The sequence below is a fragment of the Aythya ferina genome, assembly GCF_964211825.1.
Source record: "Aythya ferina genome assembly, chromosome: 1".
Taxonomy (NCBI): Eukaryota; Metazoa; Chordata; class Aves; order Anseriformes; family Anatidae; genus Aythya; species Aythya ferina.
The window spans coordinates 56128084-56147789 of NC_140296.1; the positions used below are offsets into that span (position 1 = coordinate 56128084).

General features: G+C 41.6%; 1 protein-coding gene across 1 annotated transcript in view; it reads left to right on the forward strand.

The window, feature by feature from the left end:
* Positions 1-19706, forward strand: part of CLYBL (citramalyl-CoA lyase) — a 156040-nt gene that overhangs the window by 80956 nt on the left and 55378 nt on the right. The window lies entirely within an intron of this gene.

The window sequence follows — 19706 nt, forward strand, 5'->3', positions numbered from 1 at the left end:
GCCTCAAACAACAGCAAGTGCTGTTTAGGGTTTGAGTATGAATGTGTTGTCCAGGAACTTATGAAAATAGGTTTGAAAATTTTCCCATGTAGTCTCAAAACTGTGTATGAAGTTTTATTGTTTTCTGTTTTTTTGGGGGGGATTTAATGCTTTCCAGAAGGACTCTATTTAATAGTGCTCTCGTTAACCTTCAGGTCTTTACATATATGTCAGAAAGAAAAAGTTTATGGGGTTTTCGTATATTTATTTTAGTTCTGAAAAGTGAAAATAGCATAGCTGAATGTTCATGCATACTGTTGAAGACAGTTGGAAAACATTTTCCAGTTGCTAAAATTCTGTGTGGGAGACTATAATTATATTTGCTGTCACAGTGAATTAGTATTGTTTGGTTCGTACCTGGGAGGCTGCTGCTGTTAGATGACACAAGACACAATTGCGTGTTAAAATATTGCATTTTTAGGTTCAGCTTAATTGTATAAAACAAATCATTTAAAGCAGAAGCATCTATTTGTTACATAGGATGACAGCAAACCAAAATTTCTATGATCAAGGTGACAAAGTTGATAGTAGCAGTTTGTAAAGGGTGTTAAAATTCTAGCTCTGTTGAAGTGAAGGAGAGTTGTGCCACTGGGTATAAGATTTCAAAAAAATTAGGAGAAAATTATGTAATACAAACTGGAGATGACAGATGAGCCCCTGACTGAGCTTAAATGCAAACAAGAAGCAGACAGGAGGTAGAAATGGAGGCAGGCTACCAACGAGCGACACAGAAGTGTTGTATGGGCACGTAGGGACAGAAGGAGGAAGGTCAAAGCTTGGCTGAGATCTAAACTGGTGAGGCCTGACCAAGAATGGCTACCACAACTATGTCAAGTAGCAAAAAGGAGAAGAGGAGAAGACAGACTGGGGTAGTATGAACCCACTCCTCCATGAAACCTTCGGCTTTACTGTCAGTCTGCTCCCAAGGCTAAAAGGGCATTTCCAAAAAGCAAAGTTTGGGGAAGGAGCCACAGTAGAGGAGGATGAAGTCAGTGTCCAGTTGAATAAGATGGTCCATGGGACCAGACAGGCCGCACTGGAAGCTGCTGAGGGATCTGGCTCGTGTCACCCTGAAGCTGCTGTCTCTCATCTTTGAAAGGCCATGGTGACTGGGGGAGGTTCCTGGTGCCTGGAGAAAGGCAAATAATGCTGCAGCCATCTTCAGAAAGGTTAGGAAGGAGGAACCAGAGGCCCATCAGCCTCACAGTCGTGGCTGGGAAAGTGATAGCACTGGTTTTCATGGAAGATATTTCAGAGTGCCCAAGGCCATAGCCAGAATGGACTGATCAGGAACAAATAATGGCTTAACAAACCCAATTGCTTTCTCTGAATAAATGATTTAACATCTTTGAGTATTAGAGAGAAATGGATGTCTACCTTAACTTTAGCAAGGCTTTTGATGGGTTTTATGATAATATCCTGGTAGTCAGCCTGAGGAGAAATGGACTGGGTGGAAACACTGTAGGGTGGGTGGCAGTTTGGCTGTGGTGCATGTTGCATGTATTTTGCATTGCCCACTCTGGGACCCGTACTGTCTATGTTCTTCATTAACAACCTCATTGATGGGAGGGAGTGCACTCTCACCACGTTCATGATGACACCAAACTGGGGAGATATAGGAAAACGTTCTTCCCTCTGCAGGTAGTCAAACACTTGAAGAGGGTTTCCAGAACAGTGCTGCCTCCTCCCTCCACATGTGTGGGTATTCACACGTTGAAAGGCCCTAAGCAGACTGGTATAGAGCTGAAGTTAGCCCTGCTTTGAGCAGGAGGATGGACAAGGTGGTCTCCTGAGGTCCCTTCCAGCCTGAATTAGTCTGTGTGATTGTATAATCTAGTAGCAAAGTATAATTCAAACTGATTGGAAGACCGAATTTCATTTTTAGATCTGCCAGAGATACTCAGGAAGACTTTGAGGATTAGGTTCTGTGAATGTAAAGCTGAAATTATTACTGCTCTTGCTGCTTAATTTATTAATGTTTCTGAGGTGTTTGGAGACTTCGTGTGAAAGATATGTCAAGAATATGCACTGAAATACAGTATTCACTGGCCCATTGCAAATGGGTCATCTGAAACTGAGGACAAAACACCAGGAAACACGGCAACATTGAGTTTGTCCTTTAATTCGTTATTCTTACAACAAATACTACTGATTAATGTTGCTATTTATTGCCATGTTTTATATCAATAAAAATTCTACTTATGGATTTTCTTGCTGGTGAAATGTTGGGTTTTTGGGAAATCAGAACCTGGTTGAAGATTCACAGTATCTTGCATCAAATTTATCTGCTTACACAGACCTTCACTTGCATCAAGTCCAAGCAGCAGAAACCCTTCCATCTTGCAACAAGAAACTCCCAAAGAGAAAAATTGTCAACTTTTAAAGGTAAACAAGGTGAAGAAGTGGCTAAAACGCAAAGTTATAGTGTGAAGAGTACTAAGCCTGGAAGGAGAGTGAGAGTTGATCTGCTGTGAGTAGAATGTGTGGGATGTTTGCAAGGCCTTTTGGACTAGACAGGGCTGTAAGGAGGTCTTCAAAATTTTGGAATAAGAAACTTGATAAGAAAATATCCCAGTGTTGCTGAAAATTTCGGCCTTCTTTTGCAAAGTTAGCTTTAGCCTTGCTAAACTTAGCCTATGTTGACTTCAAATCCTGGCATGGTGCTCCATACAATGGTTTTAGAGGTTCAGATGTATAACATCACATGGTGTGGACTGGCAGCTGCCTCCCCAGGTGTCTGGCTCTGTAGGATGTTGGGAATTTCTACACAATATAGTTGTTTTTTGGTTGAGAGTTTGGTGGGGGAAGGACTTGAATACTGCTAAAGGGAAATTACTGTCCCTGAGCTATTCTTCACAGCTGAATATAGGAGCTCATCCTCACTAATGTATGCATAAAGTTTCTCCAGTGTTGCTGTCCATTTTAAAGAAATGGCTCAGTGGGCGATATTATTGAGCAGTTCAAATACAAATCCTAAAACTATTAAATTAGAGATAATACAGAATGCAGCATTGATATATTGCAAGTGCATCACACTGTAGAGACCCATGGCGAAATGGTACAAAATGGTAGATACCCATTTTAGTTCTTTGCAGGAGAAGGCCTGAATATTCTTCTGTTATAGTTACAATTAAAAAAAAAAAAAAAAAAAGACAGAATAGATGGCTATATCAGGTACTTGACCATGTCGTACAAGCCAGTGTGGTGGTTTTACCGTGCTGGGCAGCTAAACCCCACAACCGCTCTCTCACTCCCCCTCCTTTAGATAAGGAGGGGGAGAAGTAAAGCAAAGAACAACTCACGGGTTGAGATAAGGATAATTTAATTAAAGGGAAATAATTATAATAATTAAATAAAGACTACCATGAACTAAACAATTTAACTAAGGGGAAATAAAAGGGAAAGGGGAAAAAGGGAGGAAAACAAACAAACAAAATAAATGAAAGCTATATGGAAGTGCAGAGGAAAGAAATTACTCTCTACTTCCCACAAATGAGCGATGATTGACCACGTCCTTGAAGCAAGGCCTCAACGCACGCAGCCGGTGTTTGAGAGGAGGACCGACGTCTTCTCAACGAGAGCCCACCCCTCCCCTCTTCTTCCTGTTTCCACCTTTTATTGCTGAGTGTGACACCACATGGTATGGAATATCCCTTTGATTGGTTTAGGTCAGCTGCCCTAGTGATGTTTCTCTCCTCACTTTTTTGCCCACCCCCTAGGAGGGTTAGAGAAAGGCCCAATGCTGTGCCACTGCTGCTCAGCAGTAGACACAACACTGGTGTGATAACACTGCTGTTCCAGCTACAAGTACAGAGTACGGCACTGAATGGGCTGCTGCCGGGAAAGTTAACATTCCAGCCAGACCCAGTACAGCCAGTAGGTTGAATTGTATGTTATGCCATTGAAAGGTCTCTGTGTAGCAGCTGAGCTGTGAGAAAATATCTCGAGGGCTCTCAGCCAAGTGATCACTCCCTGGTGTAGCTTTCTCTGCAGAGCTGCCTTACTCACAGTGCTTCCATGCCAGGTGAACCTGTTATCAAGTGGAAAAGTTTCCTCCTGGTGCAGAAAGGAAGATTTATGTGCCAGTTTTTTAATTTCCCAAAGGCAGAGTGGGCCAAGCTTTCCTCGTTAGTTCTGCAGGGTTCAGGTTGCCACCCTTACGCAAATGTTTTCTAGAACAACATTTTTTTCAGCAGGATCTTGTCTTTGGTGCTGCTCTTCTTCAGAGCATCCAGGGAATGTCAGCTGCTGGGTCAGCCTAGAAAGAGACCAGTCGGAGCTGCTACTTGACTGTTTTTGGCTCTTTCTGAGCCGTTGATAAGTTTTGGAGCATTTCGATGCCTCTAGATCAATGCTATTAGTGGCTTTATCTTCACTGAAGTCAATTGAATAACTGAGATATACAGAGCCTTACTCCGTAGGCTTACTCTTACTATTTCTTGTGCTCCTTCAGGCCAGCGAAGGCACAGTCCCTTCTGTCAAAAATGACCCTTGAAAGTCATCTCAGGAAAATTTTTAAGGGGCTACAGTTCACTTTTCTTTCTCTGGGGAATGCCAGAGTTATGGTTAGGAATCAAAACAAAACCCCATGTTTCTCCCCATGCCGAATTTTCACTATGAGATAATTGTTTTTACAAAATACTTAAAGTCTGTCAAAATACTTATTTTATGTAAAATCCAGAAAACTTCATTCCAATTTTGGCTTCTGTAAAATACTGTAGAGCAAATAAGTTTTAAAACTAAAAGTCATTTCTGAATGAGAACTGAAGGGTTCTTGTCTGAATATGTTGAACTACAATGTTTCTGTACTATCACACCTGTTTTTTCCTTATCAAGGCAATACCTCTCTCTGTCCTTCTGCTCAAAGTGATGAGACCAGTTTAAACATCAGTCTTGATCTCATGGTCCCTGAAAATACATTTCTGAGGCATCCCAGAGCCCCAAAAACGTATATGTAGCCGAGAGCATATTCCACATCATCAGGTAGAAAGGTGTTGCAGAAAAGAAAAGCTAATGGTTTCAGCAGCGCTGGGAGCTGTGACGTTTTTTCTGTTTCTGGGTTTCTGGGTTCAGGTTCTTTCTCCACACCTGATACCCCTGTTGGGTATCAAAATCGCAGCTTGATTATCTGCACAGAAAGTAAAGCCATATGTGAGTCTTCGCTTGTATTGAGACAGTGGCATCCTGAGCAGTTCCATGATTAGGGAGCAGCCATCAGGAAAATACCCTCCTTTGGTTAAAGCATTTTCTCTGTAACCTGGCCTGTGGATATCTTCTGCTCCCCAAAGGCTTCCCTTCCTTCAGCCTCTGGGTCATGGCTCAGCAGCCTCTGGCTTTATCATTTAATAAGTAGTTTTCCTCTCAATGTTAGTTTTCATTCATATTTGCCAGGATGCTACCCCAGTAGTGGTGTTAGACCTAATTGCCCCACCTAAACTTCATGCCAGGGAATTAAATCCTACCAGCCATGAACAAGCATTTATTTGTCACTTTTTCTCTAATAAAACATGGCATTCAGAAAGTTAAATTGCTCAAGTTTTTTATATCAGAGGTGTAAAAGCAAGCCCTTGAAGTATACGTATGGCTGGGAAGCTGCTGCGGAGCCCTCCAACACGAAGCACTTCAGTTAAAATTAAGAAGTTGTTGTTCCTCTGGAACTGAAGAGTTCGTCTTCATCCAATAAAAGTTATTAATATTCAGGGCTGCACGGTAAAACGATGGAGGACTGATGAGGGTTTAAGCTCTCCAGCCCTTTCTGCTGTGAGTCACGATCATTTCACTTTGTCTCTTTTTGAAGGAAGCTGCTCTCTCCTCCAGCGCTTGAGCATCAGAAGCTGGGGAAGAGGAAGCCTCAGCTCTGTCCTTTCCTCTCATCCCTGCCTTCAGAGGGCAAGCAGCAGTCCCTGAGCCTTTCTGCTCTCCCTGCAGCCCTCGGCAGTGAGGGGAAGCTCAGTTTGGCTGGTAAGATGTGTAGGGACGGACCTACTTTGGCTTATCAGCAGCACGGCCTCTTAGGGTCATAGCATAAATTTGCTCCTAGTTAATACCTTGTAGCAGCCACTTAAAAGATGATCGCTGTGCTGTGTCATGGAAGAAAAAAAAAAAGAAAGAAAAAAAAAAAGGAAAGAAAAACAATTAATTCTTTTGAATCATCTGTTTTTAAAAATAGGATTAAAGCCTGACCACTCTTCAGACTGTTCCGTTATGAATAACGCATACGTAAGAGATGACTCTGGGTTCATTACAGTTAAGAGCAGATCATCCGCATGCACGCTGATTTTATGGAGATTTCTCCCCATGAGAATGCCTCCTCCATCGCGCCAGAGATCTGATCCTGGGGTCAGAACAAACAGCACGCCGGAGAGAGAGCATCCTTGCCTACCATTTTCCCCCTAATCTGAGGCCTTCTGACCTTTTTATTCCTTATCACTGATGAGAAGAGGCTCTTGCATGCAAAATAACACTTCAACTAAATTTGAGGGTGGAGATAAATACATAAAGTGGGTCAGCATGGTACACGAAAAAAAAAAAAATCCTAGGCTTTCCTTAGCCAAATGTGTTTCCTTATTGATCTTATTGAAGGCTTTTGCAGTATCAGTGGAAAAAAGCTGTGGTTGGCTTCCATAAATCTCTAGCTACTTCAATTAAAATCAACAGTTTTCCTGTGTTATGCAATGATAATCTTTTTTATTTTTTTTCCCCTTTTTTAATAAAGCCAAGTTGGTTAGGATTTATCAATGCCGCAGGTATTTCTCCAGGCTCATGGTGAGAATGTTAGCTAGTACTTCATAGGCACAGTTGCATGAAACATTGATAACTAGGTTATTTTACCAGGTCTTTGCTTTATTTATAATAAATTAGTACTGTACCTAATTGTATTCCTCCTACAGGGAGAAGGCTTGCTGATAAAGTGTGTAGAGAATGATTAAATGTACACAGGCGCATAGTAGGGTGACTTGTCTTCAAAAGATGCTCAAAATTAAAATGGGAATGCTGCTTTCCCTGGTGGCTTGCCATTATTAAAAGTCTCAGTAGCATGGGAAATTTCTGCTGTAGGAACTGGGGAGTCCAGAAGTCTCTCTGGTTTATAGTAGGGAAGCTGAACTGTACAGTCAAACTCTGCAAGGCCTTTTTGATCCTTGAAGAGTTCTGATGAATATACATTTTTATGGAAGTTGTAAAGTGTTTTCACGCCCTTATTAATCCCACCATGGTCCTGGAAGAACTGCCACTCCTGAGTGGTAGCTTGACAATAAAAGTTCTTGTTCCTATTGTTTTATTCTACAAGCCAATCATCTTCCTTCTATAAAGATATGAGGATTCATAAGTACGATCACAATATTCAGCAATTTTCTTCTTAATGAGCTCAATGGTGCCTGTGTCTCTTCGAGCTGAGCCTTTGAATTGCCAGTTATTTCTTTTCCACTGATTCAGACGTATCCAATTAAGTCTGACTTGGACACGTTCTGATATAACTATTACTGCTGACACAGTGGTGTCTAGAAACGTAGGGAAAATGTCTTGGCTCAGGATTAACAGGAATTTCAGGCAGGGATTTATTAACAGACTTGGGAAAATGTTTTAGAGTACACAGCGCTTGCATGGACTTGGAATTCGTGGCACTTTAAGTCTTCATGTGTACTGTACTGTGTCTTCAGGCACAGCAGCACACCTGGGTACTGAAGGCTAGCTAATTGCAGGGCTGGAGCTCGTGTATTGCTACATATTTCTGTAGCATTTCTGGACGGTTTTGCAGTATTTCATGTGTATTCATAAGAGGAGAGGCCTGCCTGCACAGCCAGTGAGCATCTAAGCACTGTTCAAAGGGAGCCACTGGTTTTCAAGCGTGTTACAGAAAATCAAGCCGGTACAAAAAGTTGTATATACGTGTGTAACATGGAAATCCGTCGGATCAAATTTGGGCAGACTTCTGTTTGTATGCAGGTCCATACATACAGTTATGTTGACAGGACTGCAATGGTACTGGAGGTAAGCAAAACATAAAGGTACTGCCCTCTTTCTTAAATTTTTCTGCTAAGTATCTATGTAGTCGGAGTCAAGGCAGTCTTTATTCAGATAACATTATTCAATGAATAAGGACCTTTGAGTCTAAATGAGTAATTCAGGATTAAACCCTTCAGGAGTTTGAGCTTCTTCCTCATGTACACCACTACACATCAAGCTGAAGGTCTTCCCACCTCCTAAGCTTCCCCAGTATCCCTGTGTGCTTTTGGTTAGCCTTGTCACATTTCTCTTTTCCTAAGCAACTTTTGAAAGTTAGCCCCTTTCTTTCAGCTGTTGATGATTCCTCAAATGTTCTGTGAAATCAAAGCCAGGGGCTGCTGCACTGGTATGCACTTGTGTTTTGTTCATTGCAGGACAGTCTACTCCCAAATAAGCAGAGAACCAGCCTTTTATTTCCACCATGTACTAAGCATATGCCATGACATCCCTTCGGTTTAGAGTGGGGTAATTTATCTCTGTTCAACAGAACACGACACAAGATTACAATTGCTTAAAGCCCTGGTTTTTAAATATTGTGTGAATGACTTTCTTTGAATTGTGAATAGACTTTGCATTAAAGAAGATTTTATACTGCAAAAGAATGCACTTCCATGGCACGGGCTCGCATGTGAAATAGCTATGAGGCCATACCTCTGACTTACTGGAACTGGAGAGCATCCAGAACCATGAATTCACTTGTTTATCAATAAACAAAGTGATAAGTTGACTGTGGAGTCTGATTAGCACTTTGCACCATTTCTGAAAGGATAAGTAAAATCCTACTGTTTTCTGTTCTTGATGGTGATTTCTGTCTTTAAAGGAGCTCGGTTGCTCTGAGGTTTCTGTTTCAACTCCTAAATGGCTGCATAACTTGATACATCTACTGTGTATCATTGTAATAGCACTTTTTGCAGCCTTTTTTTCACAGCAGTGCGTTAGGACTACCCTCTCCAGAACAATGTACTTCCCAGTTACTGTCTCTTCAAGGCTGGGGGGAAAGAACTGCAAATATTTGTCTTCATTTCTGATCACTGGGCTCCAGAAGATCGTAAATCCTGGTGTTGTCCCTCATTTGGGAGCAAGTGGTTGAGAAGAGCATGGCTGTTATTTTAGGATCATTATAAAACACTGCTAGCTCATTCTTCCCTCCTTACTTTTTACAGTGTCTAATGAGATTGCCTCAGAATAGCTGCTCCTATGCCAAGCTTGAGATAACTTCATCTTCTAAGGTTTCACAATACAATTGTGCATTATGAAGGGTTATGTTGAACAAATTGGTATTTTCTTCCAGCTTAGTCAGGTTATTTGGTTACATTTAAAACTTTGATTCCACAGGGACCCAATCTTCCACTCATTAACCAATTATTTTTTTAATAGAATAAATTTAGATCATAATTTAGTATGCATTTTCTTGAGAAAAAGGGCAAATTAATGCATGTAAACATGGGTGAATCTATTTAAATAAACTGTCCGCAAAATCCTTACAATATGTAAACAACATTTGTTATGCCTTGGAGATAGCATATGATTGGACTCATGAGACCCTGTTTATCCTACTGAACAGTTTCTTTTATAACTTCAAAGGGAATTTTATATATTTATGGCAATAGCAGGGTGTTAAGTGTAGCTAGACAGAAATTATACCTCAGCTATTTAGTTAATGCCAATAGGGATTAAATTAGATTTTATAGCTGTTAGTAGAAGTCTGTTTTGTAGCTAACAAGTGGGATTTTTAAATCCTGGAAAGCATAATCCTATTATAAAACTGGCAGCTGAATTAACATTATCTAGGAAGCAAGTCTTCACGGATTAACATTTTTTGACATTAACAAAGAAAAACTAATGCTACAGGGATATTAGATGCTTTTCCCAAAAGTAGGAAAAAAAGGAAAGTGAATATAGGACAAGATAAATGGCACAAATACTGCAGTAGGGAAAAAATGAAGTGAAATATGCATGAGAAATGAAATCTGGGAGTGTCCACGTTCTGCCTCAAATACAAAGAGATACACTGGATAGGAAAAGGTCTACAATCAGTAGCTCACGTGTTAGCCCACGTGTTGATCTATACATACACGCCTTGTGACTAACTTGCAGTTATCCCACATGAGCGTGGAATACATGTAGCCACGAAGGCTTTATCCTGTCCTGAGGTCTTTGCATTCCAGATGGATGCTGTAAGAGCCCAGAGCCAGCAGTAATGCAGAAGAAACACTTATCCCTTTATTTAATAGGCCCATAAAGCTGTTACACGGATATCCTGATGCTCTCCTTACATCCTTACAAGATCTCCTTGAAGGACAGTTATGGAACAACTGCTGTAGGCGGTAGTGCAGAAGATGAGTGGGTGACTGAACTTGCTGTCTAGCAGTATCTTTTTTTAGGTATTGGTGCACTAGATAGGCTGAAGACAATGGTATATGCCACATCACATTTCAATTAAAAATCTCTATCATGGTAGAAGAACAAACTTTTAATTACTTAAAATTACAGAGCGCACATCTACTTTTCATTATTTTAAAAGCTGTGTGTTTAGAATCTGAGTCCCTAGTCACAACTGCAGCACAGAAATAATGAAAGTGTATTTTGTTGAGTGGGGTATTGAGGAATCCACTTGATATACACATCATAATCAGTGTTGTTGATCCAGTACAGGTTTTACTGTAACAGTAGCTGTTGGCTGCCACCTTGTCTAACAAATTTCTTCCTTAACAAATATAGAATGTCATTAATTACTAATGAGAGCTGAACTGAAACAATTTGTTCTAACTTTGCCTTCCAACCTCCAAATGTCTTGACTCAAGTAAAGCAGAACTGGACCTGTCACTGTTAGACTGGACTTTTAATATCTGAGATTGAACTGTAGCTTTGCAAACCTAATACATGGTTTTAGGAGTTGATCCTTAATTTGGTGCTTTTGAAATGCTGTATTTTTCTATTCCCTTCACACACATGCTTGATTTTGTAGCTGGTGGGAATTCACATGCCGAGCAACCTCTGAGTAGCACTTGATTTGCCTTGACAGACACTAGCAGAAAGATTGACTGGCTTTTAGCCTGCGATGGCCATCTCAGTCCCTGGTCAGCAGGTGTCACCTCTTCCTATGTCCACATTTTCATACAAGTGTACTTGGTGTCAAATGGCAGAGCACTGTGTGGCTCACACCCTCCCAAGGGTGATGTTCCTTGTACGAAGAGTGACGATGCTTTGCCATAAGCACACCCAGTGGGTCAAAGAGGACTCTGAGAGACCTCCCTTCCTGTCACTGTTGAAGCTCAGAGCTCTCACAGTGCTGCCAAGAGAGAGCAGACCCACACGGTCACCTTTCCAGGCCATATGGTCTTGGCAAGCAGCCTCCTGCCATACCAACTGGGGTAAAAAAAAATAATAATAACATATTTGTGCAAATTTAAAACATCTCTCTGAGCACTGAAGACCAGGGAGTCACAGAGGACATCTCTGCAAGCTGGATGTGGCACACTGCAGCTGGAGCTGGAGGTAAGGAGGCTCTTTTCCAGTGCAGTCCAGGAGCTGATAAGTGAAGGAAGGGCTCTGAGGAAGTGCTGGTGAAGCAAACGAGGCCCTGCTGAGGGACAGTGGCACAAAGCAATGGTTTCTGAGGTCAGCTCAAAGAAGTCTTACCTGGGATTTCACAAGGGGCTGCTGTGGGCCTTTTTTAGACTCTTGATGCTCTAGAAAAGAGGACTTGTGGTGCTTCATAAATGGGCAAGTTACATACATGACGTTCCCAACTCGTTAGTCTCTGACCCTTTAAGACCCAGAATTCTGGAAATGCTTAGCAAAGTTACAGGTACGGCGTGTAGTAAATCTGTGGTGTCAAGCCTGATTCCTTGAGAGAGGCAGAGCATTTATTGAACTGTATCTTTTTTCTTCTACTAGTAAACATAACTGGCAGGGGAGTCTAATACCTTCATTTGGGATCATTTATGGGGGGGTATTCAGTAGTAACAGAGGTGTTGAGCTGGAGGAGCTCTTGCCATCTACTTCAGTCCCCTGATCTGAAGCAGGATGAAACCTTTCGAAAAGACTACACTGGAAGCTTCTGTAATCTGTTGTAGAGACTGCCCAGAGATGTCTCTGGTCCCTCTAATGTCTGTTCTAGATTTGCTAATAATTTAACGTCAATGCTGTTTTCAGCAAATGTGATGGATTTTGTTGTCCGTGACCCCATACAGGAAGACAACAAGAAGTCTTAACCCTCTCCTATAAAACATTGTTCTGTGTATTTAAATGTTTTTAGTATCTCCTATAGATTTTATTTTTTTAGTGAAAGTGACGGGATATCCTTCATCTTTTTTTCTAACGGGAGGTGCCTGAACGTGTTATTGATCTTGCTGTAAGTTTGTGTACTCTGACCAATCTTTTCTTATTTCAGTTTCCCAAAACTGAGTATTTCAACTGAATTCTTATACATGCAACATAGAACTTAGCAATTACTTCCTATCTTATACTGTATGATGCTTCTTCTGATATGTTTCTACAATAAGCTTTATCTTTTATGTAGTAACACTGCATTGGTGGCACCTGTTCACTTCAACTTCCTACTAGTGCATTTTCAGTTGTTTCTGTCTCTATGTCTCTGTTTCATATGTGATATTGTTCTTTTATTTTCATGTCTGATGATCTATTCAATTTGAGAATGTCTTTGCATCTCCCTCCAAATTACAGATCTCTGAACATGCTGTAAATCTATTTGCTCTTGCACTATTCAAATTGAAAATAGTGAAACCATGCCCATTCTCCCTACCAGGCCAGCTGCTTGGTAGCTGAAGGTAGGTTTCCACAGTAGCATATTTCCTTTGAGGATTTTATGTGCAGCAGTGTCAAAAGCCTTCTCACATCTTTGAAGCACGTGGCTGAGCCCTCTCCACTTTCCCTACCCCTCTCTGAAAGGAGTTTGCTGAAGCTGAACATGCTACTCCAGGTGTGACCCCACCAGGGCTGAGCATAAGGGAACAAAAACCTCCTTAGTTTTCTGGTCATGGTCCTCCTAATGTAGTCTAGTATTCAGTTTGCAGCCTTGCTTTCAGTGAGAGCAGACTCTTCCCTTGCTGGCCCTCATTCATGCTGCTACCCACCCAAGTCCCAGGCGTGTTTCAGTAGCCAAGCTCTGCAGCCTGTCACTCCCTAGCCAGGCAGGTATATGGAGTTATCCTACTCCCACTGCACAACTTCTCACTTTTTCTTGCTGAACTTTCTGGAGTGCCTGTTGGCCCAGTCTTTGGGTTTCTCATGGTGCCTCTGGTTGAAGGTCTACCAGTCACGTACCTCTAGTTCAGTGTCATTGGAAAATTGACTGAGGGTTCATTCTGTGTCACCACTGAGGTTGATGAAGAAAACGCTGAATAAAATTGGCCACAGTATCAAATCCTGGGGTTCTCCACTTGCTACCAGCTGCCAACCAGGCACTGAGCCATGGGTAACTATCCTTCAAGCTCAACTGTCCAGACAGTTTTCAACCCATTTAATATTCCATTCTTATAGTCCATATTTTCTCTGCTTCCAGATGAAAATGCCATGCCTTCTAAAGTCATGGTGTGTTATACCTGATTTTCTCTCTTTGTCCATGTAGCCAGTCATTTTGTCGTAGAAGGTCATAACATTGGTCATGCCGAGGTGTCCTCATCCTATCTCCAACCCACACACGTATCCATCTTCTTTCGATTTGTTTGTCTGTAGTTATCGTGATACCATGAGTGCAGCCTGTTCTGCCTTCTTTTCTTATTTACCCAGCTAGAATCCATAGACTTAATGAGCAAGAGACTTTGTTCTTGTTTCATTATACGGCTTCACGGTGTCAGGTGTTCTGAAGTGTCCTTAGCACAGGAGTGTACTATACTTTCCAAGCATTAAAATTTTAGTTGCCTCAAGCTGAACATAGATACCTGTGTCTGAAAATGTGATTCCCAGCCACAGTACTAATCTCTGCATGTGCTCTAAGTGCTTAAAAGTCTGCTTTTGTGCATGCTCATAAATGCCTCTCTCCACTTCTGGCAGCTTGTTGCCTCTCTCATGCCAAGGCTATCAGAAAAATGCCTTCTGTCTGAGGCCCCTGAGTAGATGAGATCAAAAGTTGCCTAGCAAACTCTGACAAGAGACACATGCAAAGCACAGCAACCATCACCTTTTTATTTTAAAAATGGCTCGGGGAGGAAAGAAGAAATAATGGTCATGTCCGTGGGTAACAGCCTCACTGGGAGCTAATTGATCAGGGTCAGAGAGGAATCCAGAATGGAGGAATGTCATGGTGGTGCCTGGTCAAGGAGAGAGGCCATGGACAAAAATTTTTTTAAACAACAGAAGAAATTCTCAAATTATTTCTGATTCTCATGGAGGATTTTAACCATGCCACTGAGAGGACCATCAAGGGGCACAAGCAATATGCATTTCTGGAGCGCATGGAAAACAATTTTTTGATGCAAGTGCTGAACAAGCTAACTAGGGGAGATGTTTTGCTGGACTCCAGAGCGAGAAAGAACAGTCAGTCAATGTCAGCCCTGACAGAAGGAGCTGTGGGATGCTGGAGTTCAAAATCTTGAAGGAAATAAGGAAGGCAATGAAACAAGACTGAGATGACTGGCAGAGATGACTGGCAGTTTGGATGAAGGGAGACCAGTGTAAGCCTTTCAATTTAACTTTAAGCAAGTAGTAGGACTGCCCCTTAGAGGGTCTTCAGCCGTCTGGAAAAAGGAGTGGGCAAGAACCAAAGTAAAATCAAAGTCCCTGTGTTGGGCTGGGACAGTTTTTCCACAGCAGTGTTGCTTCCTCCCTCCACGTGAGTTTTCACACCTTGGCTGGATGAGGCCTTAAGCAACGTGGTGTAGAGCTGAAGTTAGCCCTGCTTTGAGCAGGTGACTGGATGAGGTTGTCCAACCTGAATTAGTCTGTGTGATGGCATGGTTTGCCTAAAGGTTAGAAAACTTGTCCAGGAAGCATGAAGCAGAGGTCTACATTGTCCCTGCTTGCTCAGTGGAACAGTGATGTGCCATCTATATGCACGTACCTCTGTGGTGGAGATATCTTCACCGTGCTTATGGAAATTATTCCACTTTGCTTTAAATAAATAGACATAAACTGGGCCAGAGAGCCAATCTAGGCCTGAAGCTGACTTTCTAGCTCAGTGATTAGTGCATGAAACTAGGAGAAGAGAGACCTAGATTTCTGTCTGTGCTCCAAGGAGAGCTTATACATTTTAGCCTATGGCTTTTTTTTTCTTTTTTCTTTTTTCTTTTTTCTTTTTTCTTTTTTCTTTTTTCTTTTTTCTTTTTTCTTTTTTCTTTTTTCTTTTTTCTTTTTTTTCCCCATACATCACAATGCTTGTGTCCCTTTGTGGTTCTAGTCCTAGTTTACTAATCTAATCAAGAAATCACATCCTCAACAGGCTTGAAGTTGGTGCCATTGAAGGTACTGCTACACTACTAGGGAAATTTGCATTTGTGCCTTTTCTTAACCACCTGAAACCTCTGTTACCAGCTCAGTCTGTTTAAAAACCTTAAAACTATCCTTTAATCCTTTTTTCTTTCTCTCTCTTTTTTTTTTTTTTTACTTTTTTATAGTTTTAAATATAAAATTATATATTCTACTTATAATGATGACAGCTGTTTGATTTTTTTTTCTTCTTTGCTCTTTCCTTACCTGTTGAAGTTTAAAAAACAAAACAACAGAACTCCTCCTTTAATTTGAAGTGCCTGGATATTTCAGAGACTGCAAAGAATGGGACAAGAAAAAAACCCTGTGTTCATTGCCAAATCCAATAGCCCATTGAAGCCAGGATGCTGTGGCTCCACATCTGCAGCTTCCACTGTTGGTGAAGCTGAGCAAGTATTCCCCATAGGCATGTGTATATGCATAGTTACATATGCATATATATACATACACTTGTGGCCAGCCACCTACACACACACATACTCGAGTAGCTCATCCAGCAGCTGCTCCAGATCCTATAAACAATTCAACTTATTTTACTGTTAGCCTGGAATTTACAGCTTGTACCCCATAGCCATGTATAGTTAATGAATCAAAGGCTATGTTTCTGAAAGTCAGGGATTAATGGTAAAGAACTTGCTGTCACTGTTGTGTTGTGTTGTTTTTTTTCAAGAGGAGTTGGGTGTCAAACTGTTACTCCAAACCCTTGTTTATCTACAGATGTAGCTGTGAAATGAACAGCTGTAGGTATGCCATGCTTGAGCATCCTATAGAATTAGGAAGGAAAAGACCCAGAAGTGATACATCCTTTATTTGGGATTGTAGTTTCAAAGCATAGTGTAACTTTCTTAGCTGTACTGACCCACATATGAGGGTCTGTATATGCAGTGTGTTTTACTGATCCTTTTGTAGAAGGTGGAGGAGGAGGAGCAGCTCAACTGGGTTAAGCACAGTAGATGGTATAGATAGGAGCTTCTGGCTACCCTGCTGCTCTTGCAGTTGATTAGCTGTTTTCAGTAATTACGCATTTCCATCAGGGGTGCAATGGTTATCACCTCTGGTAATGAGATTACTCCCATTTCACACAAGTGTAATGTTCTGCTGGTTCCCTTTTGGCACTTTACACGTTTCTTTGACTCGCGCTCTCAAAGCTTACCCAAGTTGCTCACCACATTCTCTCCTGCGGACCCACTGAACCGTGCAAACTGTCTGCCCAGCATTTGTCAGTCTTGTGCCTGCAACCGATAGGCATGCCAAGGTAGCGTCACAGCATGGACAGTAAAGAGCCTGCTTTGCAGTAATTCAGTGAACTAGTTCAAATTTTTGCTTTTTTTTTTTTTCAGAGTAAGCTATCGCAGAATGTGAATTACATGTTTTTCACTTACAGGAGGGCTTTCTGTAACCCATGATGTAGCAGGATTGTTTATTTGTGTTTTTTCATCCTATTCACCGTGGAAGGAAAAACAGATAAGGCACTGTGCTTTCATTACAATATTGAAACTTGCAGAAATCACTAGGATTCTCTACATGCAGAGTACTTGTTCCCCAAAGCACTGTTAAAAATCATTATTGTCAACTATAGGGCAAGCCAAAAAAGAAGATGCTAGTGTTGGATCTGACCTATTACACATAAATTCTCCATTCTTCTGGTGCTGAGTAAGTACCCAGGAAATTTCTTAAAAGGGAAGAGAGAGAGAATCCAGTAAAGGGCAAATTTATCATTGAGAAAGATAAAATTGTAACACACATTTTTGGAGCTTAACAAAGAGGAAAGAGGATGCAGTGAAACATTACGCTGCAAGGAGCTGCAGATTCCAGGCATTCCTTTTGATGGAGCCTCTGAAGGAAGGATAGAGGCTGTGTACCCCTTTTGAGACAGCTTTACAGGTCATAGATCTGGCCTAAACAAAAGTATTTTTTTCTAAACTACTCCTTTCATTTCCCTCCTCCTCATGTCAGGACTCCAGCAGAGTTTGTAAGCAGTCCGAGGGCCGTCCTGGCAGCATCTACCTCCCTGCCTCTGGGGACCGATTCCAGGTCATAGATCACAGCGAAGGTATACTTCATAGAGCGCCTTGGCGCTTCCACATCTCCTTTAATAGTTATTTTTTCTTCCTTCCAGAGTGTGGCATGAAAAGGGCAACACTGTGGGCTACCAATCAACCACCTCCTTAAAATAAACCCCATCATCACAGTGTCTTTCATGTAGACATCCCAGTGAGTAAGCTGCATGGTGCAAAGAAGGGCATCTGGTATTCACCCTGTTCTGGAAATCAACTGAGTGCATAAATGTGGTTTTTGCCAAGAAATATAAATGCAAGTGCTTGAGCGGCAGCCTTGGAGCACAGAGACTTCCTTGACTCTCCATGTGGTTCCAGGAGCCATGTGACCAGTCCCATTAATGCTTTTTCCCATTAAAATTGATCCAAGATCCCAAAAGGCTATGAAATTCCCCTTATGAAGCTGCCAGATTTTTGCAAAAGAATCCGGTCGGGAGACCAGAAAGCCGTGCTACCTCTGCAGAAAACCTCTCCTGTCGCTTAGGAAAAAAGTCTCCAGCCTGAAGGTGCTGCTAAAACCAAACAGTGCTCCCAAGTAATCTGGGGAAGGAGATTAAAGGTGCCTTCTCTTCAGAAATAAGTGCTAACTTGGGTACAGGGCAGTGTGGCAGTACACAAAATGTGAGAAGTGAGCATGCCATCCAGCACGTTAAAGCTGGGAGCTCGTTTGCTGCACTGGGTTTTGGCTTGAGGAGCGCCTGTCTCATGAGCTCCCCAGTGCCCGGGGGAACGGGAGGGTCCGAGCCTCCCACACCAAGAGCAGGCACAAAGGAGCTGCCACACGAAGCCTGCTGTGCAAGGGAACAGTTTCCTCCCTTCCTGCTTTTTGGTATATCTTTTTCTGACCCACCTCCCTTGTATTCAAAGTGCTAAAATGAGGCAGGGTGGTGCTCAATCCAGTCGCTTTCTTTGGGCTTTAGAGAGCCAGGCTTTTGGAGACCGGGCACCAGCTGTGAAGTTAAATTGATAAGATCTACATTTCAACAGAATAAGACATATAATTCACCCTTGAAAAGTCAGAAGCCCTATTTCCGACAAACTACTACTTAAGACAAGATTTGACTATACTCTTTAATTCAATCTAATCTTCCCAGTCTAATTATGTGCTCATTTCTTCTCGAGTTTAGAAGAACAGTAATCTAAAAAATCATACCAAATTTGGGATCTTTTTCAGCATTGCATGAGGTCACTGAGCTTGGGTCATATAAGTGCTGTGAAGGCAACACCATGGAGTTTTCACTGAAAGGGTTTGATAAGGGACTTACATTGTAGCAGGGGTAAATGCACTCTGAAAATCTCTCCATTGAACTTGTTAGCTCACGGAAAGCAGTGGTTGCAATAATGAGAAAAAATCATATCTAATTTCCTGGAAAAGTGGGAAATGGAGAGAATACATTTTACTAGAAGTCATATTATTAACTCTTTGGTATTCCAGTATATTTCAGTGATCTCTAAACACAGCTGTACAATGCAAGTGCCAGTATTGGCACGAAGAGCAACTGAGAAAGTTCCCTGTTGTGCCAAGACTGTGACATTGCGTTCTGCTGGAGATCTCTTTGGCTCTGGTTCATGCATACCTAGCAGATTTAGCAGATTGTGAAAATGAATGTTTTCCATTCTCATGGCTGATTTTTGCATGCATCTGTTCACTCATCTAAACCTTAGTTACATGCTGCTACGAGAATGAAAGGCTATAATTTTTTTTTTCCTTGGAAATTGGGATTGTTTCATGCACCATGACTTCTGCTTAAGAATCCTGCACAGAAATGATGAAACACTCGTGTTACTATTGACTTAGAAGAAATCAGTTACATCTTTTCCCTCCCTCTGCATACGTATCCGGGCTTCATGTTATAGGATTTATGTGCATAAATCAAGAGAAAAATACTCCCCCTAGAATGGAAAATACCTGTTGGCAGGTACCAAGAGATGAATATTTAAATATAGCGTTTGCATGGGGCATTAATATACCCACACTGATTGCATCATGGTTCGGCATGGTAATTCACAGGGCTTGCTTCATCTATCAGTTTGCAAGTTACTGTAAGTGCACAGTTTGTCTAAATGTTGTAGCTGTGCTGCATTACAGAGCTTACACAGGGATTTATGTACTGAGTATTCCTTTTATTTTATGAAAAAAAAATAGCCTGGCAATTA